The sequence below is a fragment of the Diadema antillarum genome, unplaced genomic scaffold (assembly GCF_040938485.1).
Source record: "Diadema antillarum isolate AM-2024a unplaced genomic scaffold, OU_Dant_1.0 seq00001145_RagTag, whole genome shotgun sequence".
Taxonomy (NCBI): Eukaryota; Metazoa; Echinodermata; class Echinoidea; order Diadematoida; family Diadematidae; genus Diadema; species Diadema antillarum.
Window position 1 is genome coordinate 79391 of NW_027271957.1, and position 25355 is coordinate 104745.

The 25355-nt window shown below is 39.4% G+C and overlaps 1 pseudogene; it reads right to left on the bottom strand.

The window, feature by feature from the left end:
- The window catches only part of LOC139744179 (proteasome adapter and scaffold protein ECM29-like), a 134196-nt pseudogene that overhangs the window by 77646 nt on the left and 31195 nt on the right, over positions 1-25355 (bottom strand).

The window sequence follows — 25355 nt, forward strand, 5'->3', positions numbered from 1 at the left end:
ATATTCATGGTGCATTCTGAAAAATGTCTCCATAAAAACCTAAGATGGTTTGAAATGGCATTAAAATGTTCAGAATATATAAAAACCATATAAATAGATAGCAAAACAGACAAAATTGTATCAAAATCGAAATGATACATTTACTTTGGCACAATACACTACAATATGTAAGCTTTGATGGCCTGCAATCTTGAATTTTTTGAGTGATTGATCCAAATTTTGTTTTAAACTTTCTATAGCAAGGTTGTTTCAAGCTTCTACCTCTATTTGAAAGATATTTTTTGCTTCATCTCATCTGCTTCAGAACAATCTACTTTGAAATAATAACAATCAGCGTCACCTGAGCTACCACTTGGTATGAAAAGTTAGTTTACAGGCACAAACCCTTGTTTGTCAAAGAAAAAGTCTGCGTTTGCCAAGACTACTACACGCACCACCGGCACTGCTGCAAGCGCCAGTGGCAGTGGTGCGTGTAGTAGTCTTGGCGCGCGCAGACTTTTTTTACGAACAACAAGGTCTTGTCACGACTAAAGTGGCCATTTTTACATAGTGAATTTTCAAGTTTGAGACATTATAACTACTGAACCGAAAACGGTACTGACCCCTAATTTTCTTCAAATATTGATTATATGTCAAACAAAATTCTTGAAACGTTTCAAGATAATCCTTCAGTCTTTCTTTGATTTATGCTGAATCAAGCATTTTCATGATTTTCCTTTTTTCAGAAAAATGTCAAAAAATGAGTGTTTTTTCCTTAAAATCTCAATCCAGTTATCACAATAACCCACAAAAATGGTATCAACTTGTAGAAAATTTTATTCTCTTTCACATGACATCAAATTTGTTGAAATCTGATTGTTTCAATCAAATTCTATCTTTCAAATAACAAATTCAGTAAATATGGCGGCCCATCTTGGACGCCATCTTGGATTTGGAGGCTTTCGCAACAAATTTTTTGAGGTAGACCAGTGGAATGTTGTTTGTTACAATAAAAACTTGAAAATAAACATGGTCTACTTAGTTTGTAGAGAGAGTGCAACTCACTCGTTATAAGCGACTTTTTGGGGTTTGGCCCTCCGGTTAGAAATTGAATCTTTGATATGTTTTGAACATCTACACTAAATTTCACAGCCTAACACTAAGTTTTTCCTACCGAAAATGGAATTTAAACACCCTATGTTGGATCACACTCGTCAGTTTCGATCTTCTTTCGAACGTGTATGCGCGCCACTATGCCCAGTGTTGCTACGGCGAGGCATCTCGCGTGTGATTGGATAGTGCGTCGCACACATTTACATAGTTCGGCTTTCGGCGATACGCCTCGCAGCGTGTCGGAAGTGTTTTGTCCACGCATGCATGCTCCATTGTTGTTGCTACAATAGATATCAGTACGCTCGGTCTTTAGTGTATGCTCTTCGTTTGGCTTTTATCCGAGCTTCTACCGCAATGTTCGACAACGGAAGTGAAACAAAAAGTGAACAGCAACACTAGGCAGCACTAACTGAACGTGAAAAATAGATACGATAGGGAACATGGTTTAAACGTATCAGAGTAACAAATCGCCACACAAATGGTGCAACATACGATCGTAAACCGACTTTTTAATTGTGCTTGTAGTAAATAATAAATGACAGCAGGTTGACTCAAAAAGACAGCAGAAGAGAGAAAAGGAGTGGTCATAAATGACCAGTATTCAAATAATACACTGTAGTAAACATCAAAATTGCACCAAACTAAGTAAAGTCGTGTTTGTTTGTTTGTTCGTTTGTTTGCTTGCTTGTCTACCGCACAATGCAACACATTCACGGCTTGAAAAAAAAAACAGGAAGTGGGACCCTTTTCATGTTTCTGCTTCGAAAGGGTCCAATGACGAAATTTACAAGACAAATCAACCGCTATGAAAACGTGATTTGTAAAGATGTGGAAAGTGCCACCCGCTCCCGTGACGTATACACACAGGCATAGCGTGTGGATGCCATTGAGTAATATGTGCATGCCATTGAGTAATATGTGCACCATACACATGCAACCAGCAGCTTGTAATTATCGTATCCACCATCTTGAAAGATGTACTGGTAAACATACCCAAGCGAAACGCATTGTGCATTCGGCTCCATACACTGAGTTCGAGGAAGGTGCCCGGGAAATTTGACTCTCTCAGTGAGCCAATCAGAAGCTGCTATGGTTGCTAGAGGCGGAGCTTAGGCGCCTTGGCATATTACATGTTGCGGTGAAAACCTCGGCGCCGCCGATGAACGGCCTTTTTTTGTTCCTCCGCGGCCTTCTAATCCTCCCTTTCAAAAGCCTGCATCGCGGTGCTTTTACACTTGGGCCGTCAACAGAGTGCGGCGCTTTTAAAAAGGGCCGACAACATAACAAAGTTCTACATCCAAGAGTGGCCCGTTTATTTAACACGGTGAAAACACGCTTGAGTACCCCGGCTCATCGCCGGCTTTCAAAAGACCGCTCAAAGCGCCAATGAACGGCCACGCCATGCCACGCCGCGGGTTCGCCGCACAATATAATCTGCCAAGCCCTTAATCTTGCTTGGCACCATTGTATGGATGGGTGATTCTCACCTCGCATCGCCGCTGGGCATTGTCTTTGAGCATGAGGTGAATCTTCAAAGCCCATTTTCTCGCAATTTTGTCAGGCTAACAAATCAAAAGTGTGTTATATTTCGCTTTATATGACCACTTACAGTACCAGGGAGATACAAGTGTTTTATATCAATGTAAACCTTAGGAAATGGGCAAAGTGATTCAATGAAAAAATGAATTTTCAAAATCCTGACTTTTGCCTAAAACCGTTGTCGCCGGTCACAAATTGAGATCCTATCCCCCTAGGGATGCTACCTGCCAAGTTTGGTGAAAATCGGTCAAGGGGTTCTCAAGAAGGAGATGAAAATGTAAAAGTTTACGCACGACGCACGCCGGACGAAGAGCGATCGCAATAGCTCACTTGAGCCTTCAGCTCAGGTGAGCTAACAAACATAAGTGATTGATAGATATGCCTTGAAACAAGTAGAAATAACAAAGGTCCTTATCAAAAATAGTTCAGAAAAGTAATGAAGTTTTAATCACAATAAAATTCCTCATTTTTTTTTTCTTTTTTTCATCACCAAAGTCAGGATGCGGCTTATCCGGCGTGTGGCCTTATCGCTGGCAAATATGTTAAGGGGAAAATGATGCTGAGAATTTGGAGAGGAAAACAATTATAAGAAAATAAAGTTGTCTAGAGAGAAAGAAAAAGCTACTTTCTTCATAATGGTGGTATGTGATGTACATTGCTGGTTAGATTACTTGTACTGTAGGAGATGGTGGATAGTTTAAAGCCAAACCCCACATGTGGGTGGAATGGTGTGTGAATGATGTGAATGCAGCATACCTAGATACACCCCTTTTGCCATGTAGATAGCTGAAGAGAGAAGGAATTTGTACAGTGTATCTGCAGATACACCCTCATGCACATGAAAGAGTAATGGCTGCACATGTATGGTTTTGTCGGCAGAAAGGTGTATCTAAATAAAGTGACTCATATCCTGGTAATAAACAATTTGAAAAACCAAGAAAATGATAAAATAAAATTTTAAATACAAAGTAAACTCTAAGATACAATGTAAACTCCATCATCAAGCATACCAGCATATTCCTGTTGCTTATAGAATTAATGTAAATGCCCAAACTCTTTAAGCCATTTTCCTGACCTTTCGCTACTGTCAATTCATGCAACTACCTAGTGTCTTCTCATTTTTATCTCACTCACACAATTTTGTCAAAGGACTTTCCTCTCTTGAAAATACCATTGCTAGCTTAAATTCAGAGACCTTTGACCTTCCCCCCTTTGATTTCTATGTTTTCCCAAAAGTTCTATTGTTGAATGAAGAGTTTACAGTCTGACCTCTCCTATCCGGACATGTCGGGACCAGCGCTCATCCAGATAAGGGATATGGCCAGACATAGGAGACTCAATGTTTTGTACTCACAGCTGCCTACCCAATAATAGCTACATGCACATATATTAGTTTTGTGTGAAACATGTCACGTCCTTGTCAGCTGGTCTGCTTTCAGAATTTTCTGATAATTTGATCAATGAACGAGCGCCTGTACGGTGCCCTGATTTACAAAAAAAAAAAATTTCTGTCAATGTTCTTGCTGTGATTTTGAGATAGTGAATGTCTGAATGGATGTTATTTGGATGAAAATTTGGTGTGAATGTACGTTGATTATGTTGAGAATAATATGTAATTCATTTGAGTTTGTGCAGGGATTTGTCTGAGTTTGAAATTCCCTTTTTCCATTATTATGATAGTAAATTGAAAAAAAAAAAGTTGTCAAATTTCACAAGAGCCCATCACTGAGACTACTGGTGTTTCAAACAAAAGATTAGTGCATCTTATACACAAGATTTTCCATGAGCACAATTTTACATTTAAAAACAAACACTGGCATTTAGACACTAAAGTAAGATACTTCATCTCACTCAAATGCAACTCCTATCTGAATGCAATCATAATGAACATACACTTTTACCTGTGAATCTTCTTCAGAAAGACATCTGCTGCTGTGGCAACACTATATGAAAAGAAAAGAAAAGAAAATAAATGATATCTGTTCAGAAAGATCAATGCACAGATTTACACATGTACACTGACAGTGCAAAACACAATTCTGAATTATCTAGATGTTTCTTGTTTGTGCAAATCTATCTCCATCTCTCTCTGCTAAATTTCTACTCACCCAAACTGTGATTTACTACTGTATGTACTAGATCATTTTTTGCAATGTGTGCTAATAAAGCTCCACACATGCATACATAAAGTCTACAATATTTACATACAAAATCAGGGAGGTAATAGAAAAGGAGTGGAATCCTTCCTGATTTGTGCAAATTTATGCGTAGCTTCTATAAAATGACAATATAAATGCTTAGCATTCCATTGACTTTGATGTTTCATGCTCCAAGCTGCTCTTCCATAGCTTTTAGACATGGAGAAGGAAGAGATTCTTGATTTTAACAATTTTATGCTGTATTTCAGAGGAATTGTTGAAATCATGTAGAGAACTTTCTGGGAATATGTTGTCGAATAAATACTTTCTGTTTTTCTTCAAATAATCCTGTCATCTATACCCCAGGACTGAAAACAAAATGGAATATTAGCATTTTAGAAAAAGTTAACATTAAATCATCTTACACACATTTGTGCATAATTTTGTTCACCAAATACCTGAATGTGAAATCTTTTTGATTGTGTGATTGGCTAATGCATGTTTCCGCATTTTTAATAGAATCTGAAGTTACAGAACTAAAATTTTTAATCATTCTTGTTTGAGTGTCCTGTTCTCTACACACTTAAAAATTGCCGCCAAGAATGTTGAAAGGAACAGCAAACTGCTGCTTGCTCAGTTTGTTGTGATTGAGGAATGGTGCATACTTATTCAGAAATGATGTCTTTTGTCAAAGCAATTCATTTACATCTGTGAAAGAGTGCATAACTTCTCAGCGGCATGGAGCATGGGTACAAAGGAGAGACTCTTCTTTCTTCTTCTCTAGCACCTCCCTGATGAAATCAAGAAGACGCAATGATTCAGTGCAATCTGAAAATGTAAAATCATGGAATGCAACTTTCCCATCAGTATCTTAGAAATGGATAATATTGGGAGACTGGAAACTCACCTGTAGTGGGTGTCGGAGCTAGCTACTATCAAGTGACAAATGACTTCAGTTTCACTCAATACATCTGAACTCAGGAACTGCACTATTCCAACTTTGCACTATAAAGAATGAAAAAATGCACATAGATAGAAACATTGTCTAAATCAATATGTAATAAAAAAGTTATTCACACAAGAAGGAATATTACTCATAGGAAGGCAGGTATGTGTACATACTACAAGTATGACTAAAACCATTTAATACCTACACTACAGCTGTATATCATTTTCTAGGAGGTTCAACAATTATGAAAATATGATTAATCTTGCAAATATTTCTTTTAATATCATTTCATTTCATTTCATTTTAATCATTGAGTTCTCACACAGATTATAGAGTGTTGTATTTGTAACATACATCCACAGAGATCAATAAAAAGTAACAAATATTTTGTCAATTTAATATATAAAGACTATCATAATATTACAAGACACAAAATGAATTCATATCAGTCTAGAGTACATTACATTCATATTAGATGATTAAGATTATGTGCAGGGGAACCTACATAAAAGCAGATGCTTGTGGGGATAGGTTCCAAGAAAAAAATCAACCACAATCATTCACACTTGCATACACACACTGCATGCACGCAAGTGCACCTGGACAAGCACATGTACACACACACACACACACACACACACGTTTGTTAATTTACAGATCAGCAGTTGCTATCTTAACAAATTTCATTTGTAGAGGGAGACAAAATTGAAGAAACCCACACCTGAATTATTAAATTGGTGAGTAAGATATTCTCTCTTTTCATAATGCAAAATAGATTTTAAAAATTCTTAAATTTAACATAAGAACATCAATCAAATTTACTAAAAGATCCTTTTTATACATACATTGTATACTATTAACATGGTCAGAATAACAAAAATCATGTATTGCATATAAATTTGTACCGTATAGTCATAAACAATGTATATCACTTTAAATTTAATGTTTGAATACTGTGAAAGCAATCTGCACAACTTTTGCCACAAAGTACAATGCAAAGGTAGCAGTCACTTTAAACATGTGTTATACTAAATTCCATCAATACCACTTAATGAGATTATTTAGCTGATTGCCATGAGTTTACTAGGCTAAAAGATACTCCTTTTGTAAGGACAAAGTGTAAAACTAATTCTGTGTAGAAACCTCGCATTACAAAAGGTTCATGAAATTTATGAGGAGGAAATGTTCTCCAAACATTCCTTTAATGAAGCTCCAGGACATCTGAATTAAAAACTTCATGAAAAACTGCAGTAAACTTTCCATTAGCACTATTTGTTACTCTCAACAAGTGAACTAGCTTGGCCCTGACTTGACAGATTCTTACTATTTATAAATGAAAAAAATGAGAACAGAAATTGAGCCCTTACCAAAAGACAAATTAGTTTTGCATGACAATGACAGGTATCTACTTTACAAGAGTATGCAACCTTGTTTTCCATATTTAAGCAGCATTGTTCACAACAAGGTGCAAAATTGACAGTGTACAAAGTGCACATTTAACAAATTTAATGAATATTCTCTTTCTGACAAAGGGGAATAATCTAAACCAATGCTACAATCATCAAGGGCCATATGAAAAAAGAAAAAAAAAAGGAAAACAAACAAACAAACAAACAAATTACAAGTCAAGAGCATGCAGCCAAAAAAGTGTTGATTCAATTCTCCCCATCGCATATAGCCACTATCAAGCGATATCACCTCGTGATACCAATATCTGATCGATCACTTTTGGGACGTATACTTCCGATTTTGCGGTTCTGGTATGTCGAAAATCGTACCACAGATCCTACGTAGTGTAGGATCTTTGATCGTACATTCAAAACACATAGAACTCGTCATGCACAAGCAAACATGGAGCGAACTGATGACCAATTTCGGAAAATGTCTATGTCATGATTCACGATTAAAGGACTTTCTTAGTGAAAGAGATGTTCCTACGACTGGTAAAGTGCTGGGCGTAACTCCCCTTACGCTGCAACAAAGTGGCCGCTATGCATTTGGGTCCACTTCTGGTGCGGCTAGGCCGAGCCTGGGTCTGGGCGAAAACGATCGTGAACCGGCCCAGATCCGTCGGTGCTCGAATGGAGCATTTCTCTCCCTTCATGCATCACCTTGCCGAAATTGTTCCAGTAAAAATATTTTGGTGGGGCATTTGCTGTGCCATCTGCTAAAATTGCTCCTTTCTGAAAATGTCTCGAACAAATACTCGAGTTTGACTTCAGGTCTGTGTGGTCTTTCCAGCAAAGCAGATTTTTCCACGCTCTCCACTGAACTTTGTCTGTTAGGAACTTTCCCCACTTCACGTCCCTCATCAATGGATATTTTCCATAATTGCGTCATTTGGCATCATCGGTCCAGCACTAGGCCTCTTCGCAGTAGAATCCCATTAATCAAATGTAAAGTTACAGATTCGAAAATATCTCTACTATTTGCGAGATTATAAGACAAAATTTGATATCCTATACTATAATACTCGAAGTTGTTGTTGTTGTCGCGGCCTTATGTATTTCCTGTTTTATTCCGGCGTTGCTGGTTTGTCTATCTCCTCCCGAGCCGTCGGCTCCGGGCAGCTGCGACCGGTGCCGTCGGCCGCAGGAGAGTATCCTGCATCGAATGGCGCGGGTTTCGTCCCCTCTCCGCCTCCGTGTCGACGTCAAGGACGAAAAAGAAAAGTTAATTAGCTTAATGCATAATGCATTTTTGTGCGTGACGAAAGAGCCGAGCGTTTCAATATTCACCGATCCTGCGCTGGCCTCCTGCTTTCTCGATCGTTGCAGAGACACTGCTGGGGGAAACTAAAGATGAGGGTGCAGCGAAATCCCTGACATCTTCCGGCGGACGCGCACGCACATACACAATGTACAGAACTCTACTCACTCTACACTGTGTGTATATAGTTCTGTGATGTACCTTTGCCTCCGCCAGTGCCCTGTTACGTGTATCATGTATTGACGATGGTTACACGAAGCACTATATCTGCGTGCGCGTGATATGGACTACAAGGGCATTTACGTACAGTTCGCCATTGGCGTCCCCAAATGAAAACAACGAACGTTGTTATTTAATTGTATTTTGCACAACTGCAGAATACTATGCAGCTCAGGTACGTCATTTAGTTTTACCGCTCGCCGTTTGCTCTCAAGTCCGATGTCATTGTACGTAGACTGTTTAGGACGGTTAAATATATTTGCCGATCGTACCTTTCCATATCAGATTACACGCGCAGCTGTGCCCATTCATTTACTGCAGAGCTGCTGTAATCATACATATTCATAAGATGAGCGGACGTAGAGGAAAACCTCGCTTTGCCAACCGCCTATTTTTTAAAATTACAAGTGGAAATGTGTGGTTCTATGATCTATCAAACCAAGTTTTGGTGACAAAAAAAAAAAAAGAGGGAGCAAATGAAGACGAATATATATTCTTCTTTCTTCCATAACATGGGAAAAAAATATTAAAGAAAAAAAATATGAGGTCGTGAGACCCTATTCCCACGGGTGCCTATTAAACCTGATGACTATGAGTATGATCTCCCCCTCCCCAAATGATAACAATGATAATACCAATGATAATGATAATGATAATAGTAATGATGATAATAATAATAATAATAATAATAGCAATAATAGGAGTAATAATGATAATAATAATGATAATAATAATGATAATAATAAGAGCAATAATTGTAGGCCTAATATTAATTATGATAATGTACAGTCTGAAGCAGATGATGGTTCTATGATATATCAAGCCAAGTTTTGGTGATTAAAAACAAAAAGGAGGGAGCAAGTGAAGACGAAAATATTTTATTTTTCTCTCATAACGTGGGGAAAATAAATATGAAAAAAAAAAAAAAACCGAGGCCTTGAGACCAGCCGTGGATTCCCGCGGGTGCCTGTGTGGATGCAAGAGCAGGCCGTAATCAAAGTCATAGTGTTAATATCTTCCCGTTTCGACGGGAACAATCTGTGGGCAGAACTTTCGGGGAATCTCATTTGCGTTTTTGGTAATTTTCACTGAATGTTATTATTTTTTGCCCTGTGGATGTGGAAATGTGTGTGTGCGTGAGAGCGGGGGGAGGGGTGAGGGGCAACAAGACAACTTCAACGGGTGCAAATAACCCCTCGAAACTCAAGTTCTATAATAAAAGAAAGTAGTGGCGGGAATGATCCCTACCAATGGACCGGATCGCCGGGCACATACTACAAAAATGTATTATTAAATTTCTGGGAAGGGTGGTCATTTAGAAGACAGCACAATTAACGAAAGAATGAGAAGAATTTTCTTTTTATTTCTTCAATAAAAATGTGCAAAATCGTATTATGAGAAAAAAATTAAAACCTCTCAGACCCGTGGATTTCCACGGGTGCTGCTAGTGATCTATGAATACTAGTACTTCAGCATTTAAGGTGCATAAAAGCATGCATTTACACATTGCCTGTTCATAACCGGAAGTTTATATCCCAAGAATTAAAGGTAAAAAACTAGAGCACCACACGCGTTCAGATTCGGAGAGCTACAATTGTATATGCAATAGGGAGAATTGATTCAATGGTATGAGTAAGTTTAAAGCTCATGCAGGATAGTAGTCAACAATTAAGAAATTGTTTGTATCACCTCCTCAATAGTTTTGGCATCCAGTGTTCCCTGCTCCCCTATCAACCTCTTGAGTGCATTGGGGCTCAGTCCAGGTGGGGTCTGGTAACTTTGGTAGTTGACCTCTGTGTTATGTCTGCTGGTATTGGCAGTAGCTGTGTTAGCATCTGCAGGTGCAGAGCTGGACCTCTCTTCACTGCAAGTATACAACAAACAAAGGAGCTCATATAGGAAAAACTAGAAATGTCGCTATGGCGACTGATGCCTCCGCCATAATGCATGATTCTCCAAATAGGTGTATAGTACAATGTCTTCAAAATGTGTGATGACAGTTTCACATAACTGGCAAAATGTTGAAATGACAGGTTTGTCAGAAATATCTTGAATGTTCACTTTCCTTGAACTAGGTTTGCTATAATTGTCTAAGAGTGCACAGGTACAAGTATGTGGGGAATTGAGGATTTTCACTTGACTCCTGACCAACCCTTTTATAAGTTTATGCATTGAGTAATTTTCAAGGTATGAAGAAAGAGTGTAATTACAGTATAAAATATATATATATTTTTTACATTTAAACCTGGCCTTTGACCCTTAACCTTTGACCTTTGACCTTCTGGCTGGAAATTTCCAAGAGAATCTCCATTAGGTAACGTATATATTAAGTTTTAAAAATAACAATGCAAACATTGCATCTATATAAGACGTGTATATGAGGGAAATAGTAAACTTTTGAGGAGTTGACCTTGACCTTTGACCTTTAACTATTGACCCATGACCCCTAAATTCCCTAGATAATCTCTGCCAGTCAGTACATGCGTATGTACCAAGTTCCATGAAGATACAAGCTGTACATTGAACCATATGCGAGAAAAGTGAAATTGTAACATTTTCACCCAACCTTTGACCTTTTGACCTTTGACCTTATGACATGAAACTCTCTCTGGAGAATCTTTACGCAGCAGTACATGTCTACACCAAGTTTCAAGAAAATGCCTTCAGACATTGCATGGATATGGGGGGAATAGCAACATTTTTGGCATTTGACCTTGACCTTTTGACCTTTGACTTCTTGCCAATGTCACTAAAATCTACTCAACTTATAACCCCATCATACATCATCCTTGGACCAAGTTTGGTGAAAGCTGCTTCATCCAGTTTTGAGTTATCACATAAACAGATAAATTTTAGGATTTGACCTTGATCTTTGACCTTTGACCTCTGTTCGATTTCACTCAAAAATTAATCAAGTAATTTTCCCATCATACATCATCCTCGGACGACGTTTGGTGAAATTTGCTTGATCCAGTCTTGAGTTATCGCGTAAACGGATACAATTTCATGATTTGACCTTGACCTATGACCTTTGACCATTGGCCGATTTCACCCAAAATCTAATCAAGTTATTGCCCTATCATACTTTATACTTGGACCAAGTTTGGTAAAATTCCAGTCAATATTACTCAAGTTATTGCGTAAACGAATGCGGACGGACGTATGGACGTACGGACGTACAGACGTACGTACGTACGGACGGACGGACAACCCGAAACATAATGCCTCCGGCACCACTTTGTGGCGGAGGCATAACAACTGTTAAAATATCAATTATCAAAATAATATTATCCAATACAAAAAATGATAATCATGTCTCAAAAATGAGCTCAATATAAAGGTGACAATATCTATGTTGATGAATACCTCATATTCTTCACGCAAACTCGAATAACTGACTCACTAAAGGCCCGGTCACACTGCCCAAAAGTTGCGTAAACGCATGAATCACGTAAGAAATTCAAGCCTTAAATGATATATGCGCGATTTGCGCATTTCATGAGTTTGTCTGACGTGGAACCTTCGTAGTTGTCTGCCGATGTGCGCCGGATAGGCGCTTTACGTGATTCCAACTTTTGAGCAGCTCAAAACACGGCTTCGCGTAAAAGTTTATGCAGTATTGCGCTGTTTTTCGTAATTTTTGCGTAGTTTGCGTAGTTCTTACGCGAACAATGCGCGAAATATGCGAAAAATGCGTGGAATATCAGTGATTGTTCGCAAAAATGTTGCCGCTATCACGTTCATGCTCAAATCATGCGTGATTCATACACAGTTCATTAGTGATAATGCGCAGATTATGCGTGGTTTTCCATGGACCTCAGTCGTCGCGCACAACCACGAATTCACCCTATTTGGGGCCTTTGCGTGCCTTTGCGCTGAAAGTGCGTGGTTTGTTAGTGATTTTTGCGTGATCTTTCAGTAGTTCTTGTGCAATTCATCGGTGATTTTCATTGCGTAAATCAGCCAGAATTCTCGACGGACAAGCACGCACAACCAAATTTCTTGTGTGATTCATGTGTTTACGCGACTTTTGGGCAGTGTGACCTGGCCTTACTGATGAGGCTAAGAGTTCTACTCATATCTACAGTCTATCTTCATACTTTTAATACCTGAATGTATATGGCAGGAGTAAATAGTCCATCATGAAGGTAGACAGGAGTTGGATGGTACCAATCTTCTCACTAAGACCAAACATTGCTCTTCTTTTGAGCAGGGTCACTTGGTAGCTCAAGGCTTGGTAAGGCAGGAATCAGCATCTGCAGGATGCTGTTCACATATGTGAAAAAACAAAAGAACAAATTGGGGAATGAATTCATGTGATCATGTGATAACTATGCTGATAGCTAAACACATGCATATGTACACAATAATAATAATACTCCCCCTCAAAAAACTAAACAAACAACAAACAACAACAACAACAACAACAAAACCATGCCATTTTGATTGAAAAAAGCGATTTCTCAATCTTGTTTTATTTCTTGACTGAGGGCAGACATATTCATGAGGAATATGATCAACAAATGATTTACCGTAAAAGTGGATATTTTCGTGCGAATAATTTTTCGTGCTCAGCCAGGTTAGACAAATTTCTTGTGTTCATTAATTCTGCACAATCAGGACATCAATTACAGGAACATGTGGCATGTAAAAATATTTGCTTGCTTTTATTTTTTGCGGCAGCTTCTAAAAGTGCTAAATGGGCTAAAAATTTCCATCACCGCGAAAATTTTCACTTTTACAGTATCAAGACACATTTTGTCATTGAATGATTTGCTATTTAATGAATGAAATATGAAAAAAGAGAGAACTTGGAACTATCACTGGATATAAATTAGTACCTCCATCTAAAAAAGGAGGGACTTACAGTAGCTCAATCCACAATATTTATGTAATGCTTTTCATGGTAAAAAAATAAAAATGAAGTCACCATGGGAACAGTTCAACAATGATTACAGGTATGCTTGCCTCATTCACAAATTATGTTGGTCACATGTACCAAATCTCAAGTGAAATGCTATAAAAACTGAGTGAGCTAAATCCATGAATATTTTGTATGATTTTCATTTGAATATGTTACCATAGCAACACATTCACCATTGATGAAAGTTGATTGATTTGAATTTATTTCTACTTTGTGTTTACAAAAGTATAAAACAAACATACCTGAATTACAATGATTATTACAATTATTACTAAACAGTAATATTTTGTCAAGTTTATGTACAAAAATAATTGAAACAATGAATACATGTACTTATCACATCACTTGCAACACTTGCAGAACAAAAGTGGGGGGAGCCTAAATCAAAAGCGTAGCTTATATTACTTTAGGCCCTCACCCCCCCCCCCCCAAAAAAATAGTTTTGAAAAAATAAGGTTACCATGGCAATGCATTGCTCAACACTGACAAAAGATGTGTTTTTGCACATCTTGAAACTACCGTGGTCACCTGACAAATCTTAAATGTCAAAATACTCAAAAACTGAGGGAATTAGCGCAATCCACAAACAATTTTTTGTGACTTTTATTTTTAAAAAAGTAGTTACCATGGCAAAACATTATTTGAAGATGATGAAAGACCAAGTTTGCACAACTTCATATTATAGCTGTCAAATGTGCCATAGGCCTATACATGTATCAAGCCAATATGTAAGAGGGCGCTGCTCTGTAGCGACCAGTTCACATGCAATTCGTGTCTGTCAATTTATGTTTTAAATCCCGTTTTGTGCTGTTTTGTGCTGGAAGTGAACATCACATACACGCCAATATGTTTGTTGGACAAGTCTCCATAACGTGGTTACGTGTAACCGTGATATGTGTGTCTCTGTTCTGTGAAAGTTAATGTCAAACTGAAGCCAATATCACGCCGATTCGATATGACCGCCATTTTCTACTACAACTTGCCGAAAGGCCTCAATCGAGGCTTAGACCCCCGGACCTACCCGACTGGGTACCGACGAGAGATCAGCCCAGTGCAAGCTGTAAACGACGTAGGGGAAGGCGCGGTTGGCGTCAGATAAAGGGTGCGAGATAGAGCCCAGTGTCCCCCATTACCAACCACAACCCTTAGCAACGTTCGGATTCACTCGTTAACAAGATGGACGAACTTCGGTCGCTCGTCAGGTATGATCATGAGTATAGAAATTCTAGCCTAATATGTCTCACTGAAACCTGGCTACATTCAGACATACTTTCGAGTAACATTGAGATCCCTGGCTTTGACGTTGTCAGACTCGATCGCTCTTTTGAACAAACAAATAAATGGTGTAGCAATTTTACACAGCGATCATCCATTTGCTGCAGGGACATTGAACTTATGTTAATCTCCTTTCGGCCGTTTTATCTCCCACGCGAATTCCCCCAAGTGCACGTCTTGCTCGTGTATATTCCGCCTGATGCAGATAAAGACAATGCAGAGCAGATGATTCACGAAAAGGTTAATGATGTGGAAACAGTATCCCCTGATTCACCGATAATAATTCTTGGAGATTTTAATCAATGTCAGTTGGAAAAAGTTTATGCCTCATTATTATCAGACAGTTGATCTTGCAACGCGAGGGGGACAATATACTAGACAGATGTTATTGTTCTATTCCTAATGCCTACAAGCCTATTATCCACCTAGGAATAGGAGCATCTGATCATCACACTACATCTTCTGCCTAAATATAGGCAAAAAGTAAAAACGGTGAAACCTATAAAACAAACTGTAGCATATTTGGGATAAGAAATCAACTGAGCTGTTACAGACGGCATTCAAAACTAGAGCACTCGCAATCGAGCACATATATCCCCCGAACCCGTCTCCCATTCTCCATCTGGATTACTTTTTAGGCCAGAATTTTGTATGATATGTCAACTATGATATGACAATAAAATCCAAATAGGTGTAGGTGTATAGATTTCACTATGATACATTTACAAGTACATACCAAATTTGAAAAAAATCGGTCAAGAAACAAGGCAGCATCGCACACACAAGCAGACCCTGTAAAATGTACCTTTTCATGTATAAAGACGGAACAAGCGAGGGCGCCACCACCAAAAAACAATATGGGGCATCTTCAGTTCACTATAATGCACCTTTTTGACAAATTTGAAGAAAATCTTATAAGAAATGTGGCTGATAGAGCACACACAAGAAATGTGCATTGGCATCCAAAGTCGGAAAAACTGGAGGGGCGCCGTCACCACAAACTGTTGGGTCCTTCATGTAGAATGATCACCCATACATGTACTCTTCCCTAGCAAGTCTGAATAAAATCTGTTGAGTAACAATCAAATTATTGCATAAATAAGCACTTTTGCAAATTTTGACATGATCAAGGTGACCTTTGACCCTGTAAAAGGTGGAACAGTGAGGTGAGCATTATCAACAGGTATAGATGTATAGATTGGACTATGATATATTTACATACCAAATTTTGAAAAAAAATTGGTCAAGAAACAAGGCCAGCGTCACACACAGTAGCAGACCCTTAAAAAGCCCTTTTAAAGCCAGTAGAGCGCTCACAAGCAGACCCTATTGAATTTACCTTTTCATGTATAAAGACGGAACAAGCGAGGGCGCCATCACCAAAAACAATAGGCGTCTTCGTCTTACCATAATACACCTTCATGCCAAATTTGAAGATGATCGAAGAAGAACTGCAGCCAGTAGAGCGCTCACATGCAGACCCTATTGAATTTACCTTTTTATGTTTAAAGATGGAACAAGCGAGGGCGCCATCACCAAAAACAATAGGCGTCTTCTTCTAACCATAATACACCTTCATGCCAAATTTGAAGATGATCGAAGGAGAACTGCAGCCAGTAGAGCGCTCACAAGCAGACCCTATTGAAGTTACCTTTTCATGTATAAAGACGTAACAAGCGAGGGCGCCATCACCAAAAACAATAGGCGTCTTCGTCTAACCATAATACACCCTCATGCCAAATTTGAAGATGATCGGAGAAGAACTGCAGCCAGTAGAGCGCTCAAAAGCAGACCCTACTGAATTTTCCTTTTCATGTATAAAGACGGAACAAGCGAGGGCGCCATCACCAAAAACGATAGGCGTCTTTGTCTAACCATAATACACCCTCATGCCAAATTTGAAGATGATCGGAGAAGAACTGCTGCCAGTAGAGCGCCCACAAGCAGATCCTATTGAATTTACCTTTTCATGTATACAGACGGAACAAGCGAGATCGCCATCACCAAAAACAATAGGCGTCTTCGTCTAACCATAATACAGCTTCATGCCAAATTTGAAGATGATCGGAGAAGAACTGCAGCCAGTAGAGCGCTCACAATCAGACCCTATTGAATTTACCTTTTCATGTATAAAGACTGAACAAGCGAGGGCGCCATCACCATAAACAATAGGCGTCTTTGTCTAACCATAATACACCTTCATGCCAAATTTGAAGATGATCGGAATAGAAACGCAGCTGGTAGAGCGCTCACAGGGAAATCTCGGCAGCGGCGGCAGCGGCGGGCGGCGGCGGACACGGCGGACACGGCGACGAGGTCAAATCCATAGTGTCCTCCAAACTCTGTTCGGGGGGATACAATTACGGACTGGGAAATGTTCCAAAATACATGTGATGATATTCATGAACTTACTGATACAATCAATAGTTACATCGTTTTCTGTGAAAGTCTGCACATCAAGTCTTCGAACTCTAAGCCGTGGATAACAGGAGAAATAAAGGGGATTCTGACAGAAAGGGAAGGCTGCGTTCAGAGATGGACATGGCGACCTGGTCAAAGAACTGAACGTCACATTGAAAACAAAAGTAAAAGAGGCCAAGATAGTGTACGGAATGAAATTAGAAGGCAGTTTTTAATTGAACAACAGTAAAGATGCCTGGAAATGCCTTGAGTTAATGACAGATTATTCTAACAAAAAGAGAGAGAATGTGTTTGTTCATGAGGTGAATCCAAAGCAACGCGCCGATAAACTTAACGCATTCTTTAATCGGTACGATGACAACAATTTTCAACATCTGGCTCAAGAACAAATGGCAGATATTCGTGATTTCTACGATCCCCCACTCACCATCACAGAGCATGAGGTCCGCTCACGCTTCAAGGCGGTCAACCATAGGAAATCAGGCGGACCGGATGGTATCAGCGGGCGCCTTCTGAAAAGCTGCGCGTCACAACTTGCTATCCCGTTTCACATGATATTCCAGATGCCTATCAACAAGATGACTGTGCCTAAGTGTTGGAAAGAGTCCGTCATTATGCCAGTACCCAAGAACAAAAGACCGACAGCCAACAACGACTTTCGGCCAATCGCGCTGACATCTGTTGTTATGAAGTGTCTGGAAAGAATCGTACTGCGCAAATCTCATGGGTCCTCTTCGTGAACACATGGATAGATACCAATTTGCATATCAATGTAAGCGATTCGCCATAGACACAGTGCTCACACTGGTAAATGCACTGTATCAACATACAGACACTTTGGGGTGTTATGCAAGGGCAGCTTACGTGGACTTCTCCGCTTTCAATACGATGCAGTTGTATAAACTGATTGAAAAACTGAATGTAAAACCATGCTTGATTGGTTGGATATATAATTTTCTTCATGAGAGAATGCAAAAAGTGAAAGTTAAGGATGCCCTGTCTGATGAACTCATAACAAACACTGGTGCTCCCCCAGGGTTGTGTATTGTCACCGAGTTTATTCATTTTGTATATTTATATGAATGACTGTATCTCAAATGATTCCTCAGTGCACATCCTGAAATATGCTGATGATACTGTGATTGTTGGTTTGATTAAACAGAATGAAGATGCATATTTGCATTTGTTGATAACTGGTGCAAAGATAACCATCTTGCAGAGCTACCAAGTCTCACGCATTCTGCGTGAGACTCAAGCATTTAGGGTCCGTCTCACGATCTCACGCATGGCGCCCATTATTCTCACGCATCGGGCGATGGCAACTTGGGCCTATAATAATGAGCATAGCTCAAAGGATTAGAGTGATAGTTGCAATTGAAGGTATATATTTCCCTTTTGTCTTTCAAAATAAGTGAAAAATATAGTCGCTTAAGTATGCACCTGATCGCACCATTAAGAGGTAAAAATTGAAAAAGCTCCCTAACGGGCCGTGGAGGGGGGAAAACCCCTCCCACACCCTCACTCGCGCGCACATTCGCGCGCCGAGATGCCGAGTCATGAAAATCTCACTCATAAAAATTTTTTGAACTTGGCATCCCTGCATCTTGTAGTGAACTCAAAGAAAAGGAAGGAAATGATTTTTGATTTCAGAAGGAAGAAAGACTTTGAACCTCACACACTGCTGATTGTATTTGATGGGGATCCGATTGAAATTGTACAAAGTTACATATATCTAGGCACTGAAATTGATGATCAGTTAAACTGGGAAGAACAAATAAAAGCTGTGACCCTGAAATGCAATCAGAGACTGTACTTTCTGCGCAAACTGAGGCACTTCAATGTGAATGAAAAAATCCTCTGGCTTTTTTACACATCAGTATATCCAGAGCATAATTACCCATGATAGTGTTGTGTGGTTCAACAATGCGAAACAAAAGGATTTGGTAAAAGTGCACAGAGTTGTAGTTAAAAACAGGCAGGAAAAATAACCAACACCAGAGTTGACTTAAACAATGTTTGTAAAGATAGGGCTGTGAATAACGCCTGCTCCATTGCAGCCAATTATACCCACCCACTCAATGACCAATACAGCATGATGAGGAGTGGAAGGAGAATGAAATCAATCAGAGTGAGAACATCCCGTTACCTGAACTCTTTTGTGTCTTATTCCATCCGGTTATTAAATGATTTGTCGAATATCTTATATGCATGATTGTGTTATGGTATCCCCAAGACATGGAAGTTAATAACCCTCATCAATTCAGTGTTGCATGTTCAGTTCCAATATCAAATTAATGATGATGATGAAAGATGTGTTGAATTATATTTCTTTATGTTTTGAAATGTTGATAAATACGGTTTATTGTATGGTTTACATGTCACTGGAATATTATTCATGTACATGTAATGTATTGTATAATATAAATATGATATATAAAGTATGCAGGTATTATGATAATATTTATTGAATTGATTAATTTGATTGATAGGGTTTTATATATAGGAATGATGTAATAATGAGGTTGGTGAGAAGGTATGGATGTTGTATAGTATGTAGGTAAAATAAATATTGTGATAATGATAATTTTTTATTGAATTGATTAATTTGATTGATTGGGTTTAGATAGGAATGATGTAACGATGAGGCTGGTGAGAAGGTATAGATTTTTTTTTTTAATAGAAGATTTTTTTTTTTGAAAATATGTAGATATAAAAATGATAATGATATTGATTGGATTTTTAAATTGACTGATTGGATTGATTGATAATGTGGTAAGGTTTAGGAAAGTTTTGAGGGATGTATATCATTGAGGCTGGAGGTTGTACGGAAGGTTTTGGATTAGTGTAGCTGATGATATTCATTTGTTTTATGATTAATGAAATATGCTGAGAAAGGAGAGGAGATTGAATTACATTAGCATGGGTGTATGCAAGGGGGAGGGGGGGGGGCGGGAGGGTCGTACGACCCCCCCCAAAAAAAAAAAAAAATTCAAATGGTCCACTTTTTGTAAAAGACATTTTTGTTTTTCGAGGGCTTTTTACCCTATATACAACAGGGAAAAAAAAAGTGACCAGGTGGTGTTCCAGCAAATTGGAAAAAAACCTTGTAAATTACGTAACTTAGTTTTAATATGCCATACCTTATTTCTAAGCCGCACTGCCATGCCAAAAAAGTCACTTTTGTATGCACCAAATGGCCCCATTTTAAGATATAAAATTCAAAAGCTCCCTACTGTGGGAGGGGGGACACCCCCCTCCCACACCCTTCCCCCGCTCGGTCGCTCTGCTCCCTCGCAAAGGTAAAGGTCAAAAAATTTTGATTACGACCCCCCAGAAAAAATCCTGGATACACCCCTGATTAGAGTAAGAATTTTGTGTTTGTGTATTTTATTTCATCCGTTGATTATGGATGAATAACTTGCAGGATTTTGTATATTGTGTTAGAAAGATACGGAAATAAATCACCCATATCAGTTTTTGTTGTATTTATAGTTAAAGATAAAGATATATTAATAGGTTGAATGTTTGAAAATTGATGTTGATATGTGTGGGGTTTTTTTTCATAATGTTGGCAAACAGGTGTTTCTCTTATGTTTAATAAGTCTTTTGAATGTTGTTCATATAATTGTGTATTGTATATTTTTCTGTCTTGTAAAAAGCATGTGAACAAAACAAATATCCATGATATGGACAATAAAGACTGAAATGAAATGAAATGAAAAGAAATGTTCAAAGACTGAGGGAGTTAGCTAAATCCTTAAAGGGATTGTCATGAGAAAAAATGGCCTGGTATGCACAGATAGGGTGAACTTTTAGAAAGCTGGCGACTGCAGAAAAACGAATAATTAAGTTTCAGAACGACAAAACTTCTCTAAAAAGTTGGAGAGATGGTGTTTTGACACCCTTTTCTGAATGCCAGAAACTGATCTGATGGCAAAATTTGAGGGACCAAGATTATGATGTCACATTATGAATGTAGCAGCACTGCTGCTATGCAAGTACACGGCATTGTGGTTCAAAGCATGAATCTATTTTGTTTTCATTTCATTTCATTTTGTATTTTTTCTCTATTGCAACCTAATCAATGACATATATGCACAGTGAACATGAAAGTTAAGAATTTCAACGTAAGTAATCAATAAAAAGTGAGGTACATTATACTTGTACTTTAGAAGGGGATCATACAAATAAGCATTGTAGTGATGAATTATTCAGAGGATGGAGATGGGAGACCCATTGAAAAGTGAAGCTTGTAGATAGTGGGCCTCCCAGTTACAATATAGACATGTACAACGTACTTATGAAACTAGAAAATGTCGCTATGGCGACTGGTATGCCTCTGCCACTAAGCATGGTTCTCCCAATAGGTCCAGAGTACATCATGACAATGTGTGACAACAGTGTCACATAACTGGCAACGGGGGCGAATCCAGGAATTCCGTAAAGGGAGGCGCCTTTGCAAAATTAAAGGGGAGGTGCACGCACACCCCCCTATTTTTTCTTTTTATTTCTTTTGTTTGTACCAAAAATAAATAGGGGGCGCTCGCCCGGTTCACTCCCCTCTGGATCCGTCACTGGGCAAAATACTGACATGACATGTTTGTCACATATGTGTTGAGTGTTCACTTTTCTTGAACTAGGCTTACTTGGATGAATGGCTACATTGAGTGTGTTTCTACTGAGCGATGAAAATTCGAGGCAATGCGAGGTGATTCGCGGTGATACGCGGTGATGCGCGGTGATGCGCGGTGATGCACGGTAATGCATGGTGACACCTCAAATTTTTCCTCAGTAGAAACATATTGGGTAGTGGCCGATGTGCGGTGATGCGAGGTGCTCCGTCGTCCACCTTTTGAGGTGGTCGATGCATGGTGATGCGAGGGACGATTCTCAGTAGAAACACACTGGGTAGCGAAATTCGCGGTGTACCGGAAGTCTCGAACTATTGGGAGCTTTCGCCCGCGCTTTTCAAATTGGTTCATCACACACTCCGACACTTGTGTACACAGCGACCATAGTTTCGCACACATCATGCCTTGTACCAACTCCTACTAAATACATGAGGTGGTACATGTGAATTGCGTGCATTCATCGTCTATTGTTTGCGTGCCCAACAGCCTATTATACTAGGCTATGGGCCTACACTCTGATTTTTACAATGCGTTCATTTTCCCATAATCGTATCGTCTCGAAGTTGTAGATTCCCTACTTCGTTTTTGCTGAAATACTAACGTTAGTATGTCGGAGCCCCTAGAGAGCAATAACTGGACCCTAGACCTGCAACGATTCCTAATAAGAGACCCGGGGGTCTCGCGCTCACCTGAGTATCATAAGTTCACCTTCCATGCATTCTTGCAGACTCTTACCTGAGAACATTGGAAACTTATGGTGGGGGTAGCTTTGAGAGCTGGGGGCATGGTGTCTAGTTACATACATTCTATCACACTGGTAAAAATACCTGCCAAGTACACTATACTTTTAATGTTGGATTATGCAGTTTGGAAAAAAAAGACTTAAAGCCCTATCACTTTTGATTCTTGAGAAAAATATTATTGAATATTCATTAATTTAGGAGGTTTGGCCCCCTTGGGGCCCCCAAGGAAAGCATGGTGCCCATTCAATCTTATCCCCATAGGAATGCTACTTGTCAAGTTTGGTGAAAATCCATTGTTGTTTTCAGCAAGAAGATGAAAATTTAGGCCCGCATTTGGACCCCCCTTCCATCCCATCCTACTTCCTTGGGTCCCAAGGGGGGGGGGGGGGGGGGGGGGGAGGGCACCCCTGATTCTCCCATGAACAAACTTGAAACAGCAGTCATCAATATACTGACTCATTGTATTAACTTAGCTCAATCACTTCTGGTTCTAGAGAAAATCTGTAAAGATTCCTTACAAGGGGGGGGGGGGTTTGGGACCCCTGGGGGCCCCCCAAGTGGGGCATGGTGCCCATTTGATGGAATTGAGATTCTATCCCCCTAAGGATGCTACCTGCCAAGTTTGGTGAAAATTTGTGATAGGGTTTTCAAGAAAAAGATGAAAATTTACAATTTAGGTCCAAATTCAGGCCCCCTGGGGCCCCCCAGGTGAAGCATGGTGCCCATTTGATGGAATTGAGATTCTATCCCCCTAGGGATGCTACCTGCCAAGTTTGGTGAAAATTTGTGGTAGTGTTTTCAAGAAAAAGATGAAAATTTACAATTTAGGTCCAAACTTAGGCCCCCTGGGGCCCCCCAGGTGGGGCATGGTGCCCATTTGATAGGAATGAGATTCTTCCCCCCTAGGGATGCTACCTGCCAACTTTGGTGAAAATTCATAATGGAATTTTCAAGAAAAAGATGAAAATGTACAATGTGGGCCCCATTAGGACACCTCCCCACCCCCTCCCCTGGGTCAGAAGGGGGGCACCCCTGATTCTGCCATGAACAAACTTGAAACTACAGTCATCAATGTACTAATTCATAGTATTAACTTAGCTCTATCACTTCTGGTTCTAGAGAAGAAGATTTTTTACGATTCCTTAATTTTTCTTTGCGGGCCCCCAGGTGGGGTATGGTGCCCACTTGAACAAATTGAGATCCTATCCCCCTAGGGATGCTACCTGCTAAGTTTGGTGAGAATCGGTCTAGGGGTTCTCAAAAAGAAGATGAAAATGTAAAAAGTTTACGCACGACGGACGCCGGACGAAGAGTGATCACAATAGCTCACTTGAGCCTTCGGCTCAGGTTAGCTAATAACCAAGTGGCAGGAAATGTTGGTGAGGGACATTTTGAATGGAAAGACTAAACGAAATTCAGTGCCTACCACAAAGTGGCAGTGCAGAGGCAGCGTGACCGGATCTGTGACCTGAAAATACGCGACTTCTGGATTCAACGCATTTTGCACGTCACCTCGCATCAGCGCGTATTTTATCGCTCAGTAGAAACAGCTCGAGTGGTCGTAAAATACGAGGTGATGGGGGAGACAAAATTCGCGGTGATGTGAGGTGATGCGAGGTGCTCTCAGTAGAAACATGATCATTGTTTCAAGAGAACAATTATTTGGGGATTTGAGGATTTTTACTCGATCTTTGACACTTATAAGTTTTGCATTGAGTAATTTCTAAAGTATGGAGAAAAAATGTAATTTCAGCATTAAATAGTAAATTTTCAGCATTTTGACCTGGCCTCTGACCCTTGACCTTTAACCCCATAACTGTAAAATTCCCAAAAGAATCACTGTCAGGCAGAACATGCATACATCATGTAGATGTGAAGTTTCATGATTCGATACCTTGAGCCACTTCCAAGATACACTGGAAGAAGAAGTGAAATTTAGAATTTTCACTTGACCTTTGACCTCATGGCCCAAAACTTTCTCTAGAGAATCTTTATAAGGCAATACATCTATAAACTAAGTTTTAAGAAAAAAAAACCTTAGGCATTGCATAGATATGAGGGTCTGATCATAGCACCAACTTAGCTTATCTCTTCTGGTCCTAAACTAAGATTCGTAAAGATTTCTTAAATTAGGGGCTTGGGGGCTCAGGTGAGCTAAAAACCCCTCCTGTGAGGTGTTCGCTCAGCCAGGTATTGGCCCACCAATTCCTGAGACAGAAGCCCCATTTGAACAGAGCCTTTTAAAATAGAGTTACTGTGACAATGTCAAAGTAGCATACAGGTATATATATTTTTTACCCGTCTGTTAAAATGGTTTGTGCAAAATGTTGGTCAGATGATGTGATAACTTTTGCCAAATTTTACCCTAGCCAGCTGGGATAATTACCCTGCCTTTACCCTGCCAACCCTTCTATTAGAACAGTGAAGCGGTAACATTCCTTTGATACACTATACATGCATGTGCAATATTGCGGACAGACGATGGTCGACATGTCGCACGCTGATTACTTGCATGGATTGAAACCAAATGATCAGTATGTACAATGAAGTTGAGATCAGTGACTGTAACCACATTTTGTTTACTAACAAGATTGCCTAGATACACTCAGCAAAAAAAAAGAAAGAAAGTAAACACTTTTTCAAGTTTATCTTTCTCATAGACTATCTGGGTAAAAATGGTGCTTTATATACCATGTTAAAGGTAATTTAATTAGC